The sequence below is a fragment of the Phascolarctos cinereus genome, unplaced genomic scaffold (assembly GCF_003287225.1).
Source record: "Phascolarctos cinereus isolate Bilbo 61053 unplaced genomic scaffold, phaCin_HiC Scaffold_726;HRSCAF=1367, whole genome shotgun sequence".
Classification (NCBI taxonomy): domain Eukaryota; kingdom Metazoa; phylum Chordata; class Mammalia; order Diprotodontia; family Phascolarctidae; genus Phascolarctos; species Phascolarctos cinereus.
In genome coordinates this window covers 351,742,054-351,745,972 of record NW_027556098.1, presented here as the reverse complement: position 1 = coordinate 351,745,972, position 3,919 = coordinate 351,742,054, and the positions used below count along the sequence as shown (strand labels likewise).

Genomic DNA, 3,919 nt, shown 5'->3' with positions numbered 1-3,919 from the left:
TGAATCAGAAAGCAGAAGTTACTCAATAAAGAGCATTTTCACACTAAGAATGGTCAGGGACCAGTGACGCTAGGGTTGTGGCTTAGTCATTTTTCAGTCTTATCTGACTTTTATGACCCCTTTTTGGTATTTTCTCAGCAAAGATACTGGAGTGGTTGACATACCCTGTATGTCAGCTATTATTGGTATTTTGAAGAACAGAAGAAGCAGAAAATGGGAAGCTTTTCATAGAGAAAAGATTGCCGCAATTTCTGTACTATGGGAAGGATACATTTTCATGAAATGGTGGGATCTAGGTGTTGTGACCATGCCAGTATGTCATCAAAGTGGCACGGACAAGGAGTTGGAGGGAATGAAGAATTGTGTGGTTAGGATGGTAGGGGTGTTGTCAGTCTAAATAGTAAAGTTCTTGAGGATTATGAAATGGGTGTGGGGTGGAGATGAAAACTGAATCAGATACTGAAATCTCTGAGGAAACTGAATGGCTATTAGATGATAATAATAAGTATAGGGAGAAGGCAGTATAGATGGAGTGCTTGATCTCTCTCTCCCCTTTTGTTTCGGCAATCAGGGTTAAGTGACTTGCCCAGGATCACACAGCTAGTAAATGTCAAGTGTCTGAGGCTGGATTTGAACTCAGGTCCCCCTGACTCCAAGGCTGAAGCTCTATCCACTGTGCCACCTAGCTGCCCCATAGAGTGCTTGATCTCAAAAAAGGAAAGTCCATTGAGATGTTGTGGAAGGAGAATTATCTGAAAGCAGCAGTGAGAAATGAAGAGTTGCTCCCTACCCCCATCCTGGCAATAAGGTGAGTTTTTATGGAAAAGGCAGAGTTCTTTTAAAATGAGGAGGTGGAAGAAGTGTCTCTCATAAACAACAAGGTTATAGGAGTTTGTTGATAGGAAAGCCAGTATACCAAAAAACGCAGTAGACTGGGCCAAGAGGTGGGTGAACTCCACTAGAGTGGACTAATTAGATTAGGGATGAGGGAGTAATATAGGCACGTCATTTTTTACCTAAGGTTGGTAAGGCCAGATGGTTGGTATAAGGGGATCAGTAGAACAGAAGTTGGTTTATTGTGGCATGCCCTACTGATACAGATCTTTTGGAATTATTGTAACTGAGTTTGTAATAGAATTTGTAATGCTATGTGCTCTTTTGGTTTGTGACAGCATGAGGTTTCTTTCCATCATTATCTTTTCATCTAGGATAAATTTTCTGAATAGTATCTGAACTTGAGATTACTACATCTATCAGTATGATTGTGACAGGAAGTTCTCAGTTAATTTCAGATTACAGATGATTAATAAAGACCTATAGCATGTGATATATTCTGATTCCTATCCTACATCAAGGCATCAGCTCTATCTACTTCTGTGCTTTTTTTGATGACAAATCACTTAAATATTCTAATGTTGGATGGTTATTGAACTCTTATCAAAATCCTAAAGTAATTACTTGCCTGAAGTTCCTTGTTTTATAAAAATGAACACTGTAAAGAATATAATTTATGACAAAAGTAAGTTAAAAGCCATTTTATTACAGGTGTATTTGCTAGTCGTGTCAGAAACCACTAACACCACTGAATTGCCATTCTACTTCATTCTTATGGGCGTCCCAGGATTTGAGACCATGCACATTTGAATCTCCATCCCCTTTTGCTGCTTATATACAATCTCCATTACGGGCAATAATACTATCTTTGCTGTCATTTGGACAGAGCCCTTGCTACCAGCTTATTTATCTGTTCCTCTCCATGCTGTCACTGACTGATCTAGGCCTCACCCTCACCACTCTGTCCATAGTGATGCAACTGCTGTGGTTCAATGTCTGGGAGATCAGTTTTTTTTCCAGATTTTATTAATTTATTTTTAGTTTTCAACATTCACTTGCACAAGATTTTGAGTTCCAAATTTTCTACTCATCTCATCCCTCCCCCTACCCCAAGATGGTGTGCATTCTGAACACCCTTTCCCCTAATCTGCCCTGCCTTCTATCCCCTGCCTTATCCCCTTTTCCTTCAATTTTCCTATATGGCAGGATAGATTTCTATACCCCATTGCCTGTATATCTTATTTCCCAGTTGCGTGTGAAAACAATTTTTAAACATTTGTTTTTAAAACTTTGGGTTCCAAATTTTCTCCCTTCCTCCTTCCCCACCCACCCTCATTGAGAAGGCAAGCAACTCGATACAGATTATACATGTGTAGTCATGCAAAAAACTTCCATAGTAGTCATGTTGTAAAAAATTAAGTATATTTCCCTTAATCCTATCCTGTCCCCCATTTATTCTATTCTCTCTTTTGACCCTGTCCGTCCTTAGAAGTGTTTGCTTCTGATTACTCCCTCCCCCAATCTGCCCTCCTCTCTATCATCTCCCTGCTCTCTTGTCCCCTCCCCCACCTTTTCCTATAGGGTAAGACAGATTTCCATACCCAATTGAATGTGTATGTTATTCCTTCCTTAAGCCAAATCCAATTAGAGTAAGATTCACTCATTCCTTCTCATGTTCCCCCATTTTCCCTCCATTGTAAAAGCCTTTTCTTGTTTGTTTTATGTGAGATAATTTACCCCATTCTACCTCTCCCTTTCTCCTTCCAAGAGATCAGTTTTGAGGCCTGTTTTGCCCGTCTTCTTCCTTCACACCTCCTCTTTCATGGAGTCCTCAGTGCTGTTGGCCATGGCTTATGATCATTTTGTTGCCATCTGCTGCCCACTGCACTATGCCTCTGTTCTCACAGAGGCGATTCCTATTGCCTCCACCAAGACATGATCCCCTTGGTATGTGCTGACATTCAGGTCAGTGGGTGGTATGGGTTTGGACTGGCATTGCTCATCATTGTGCTTGACCCTCTTCTCATTCTTGTCTCCTATGGGTTAATCTTACAGTGTCCTTGGCACTGCACCCCAGGCTGAGTGATTTAAGGCTGTCACTGCTTGTCCTATATCTTGACTGTGCTTGTCCCTTATGTATCTATGGTGGGAATATCCCATAGCCCACCGCTTTGCCTGGTATGCCCCTCCTCTGGTCCATGTGGTTCTGGCCAATGTCTACTTTCTATTACCTCTTTCGATAAATTTTATTATCTATACTGTGAAGAACAAGCAGATCTGACAGGGAATCTACCATTCCTCTTCCAAGGGAAGGTGAATTAATGCTAGGAGTATAAGAGTGTGAAATTACCCAACAGACAAAAATAGGGACAATCAGAGAGGATGTAGCTAAGGATTTCTGTTATTTTTTCTTATTATTTCTATACATGTAACATTTACTACAAATTCCAAGTTGTAAAAAGTGTGTGTATGTGTGAGAGAGAGACAGACAGACAGATAGACAGAAAGAATGTGTTTGTATGTGTATATATGGATCAGATCTCAAAAAATCCCACTCTGCTCCCAGCAAAAATGGAATTATTTTTTCATAATCAAACAAATGTGGAAAACAATAGCATATCATATTATACATCTTAACCACAAAATAAAACAAGGAAAAATGTTCCATATACCTTTTTAAATAAGGATACCTATATACCTATAAATTTTTATTCTTTTTGGCTTGGTAATATATAGGGCTGCCCGTAGGGCAATGCTGAAGTTCTAAACCCATATAGACTGGGTTCAATCCTGAATATTTCTCAGGAATCAGACTTTTTTGGGTCATGCCCTACTATTTTCTTCTCACTTTTGGAGCTTTGAATTTTATGTATACCTATCTTTCTCCTGAGTGTATTCTATTCCTTTGTATGGATGAAGCCAATAAAGCATGTTAGACATTTTTAAATTAATTAAAATATCTGTAAACATCAGAGAATGAACTATTATTCTAGACACTTTAGGGGAAAATAGTTTCCTTCCACCTTTAGGTATCACTTCATCCCTCCCTTTGCCACAGAGAATCTGACACCCTCCATCTCCGCAG

General features: G+C 39.6%; 1 pseudogene; it reads left to right on the top strand.

The window, feature by feature from the left end:
• Window positions 1–307: 307 nt before the first annotated feature.
• On the top strand, window positions 308–3,115 carry LOC110195067 (olfactory receptor 51Q1-like; annotated as a pseudogene).
• Window positions 3,116–3,919: the final 804 nt, after the last annotated feature.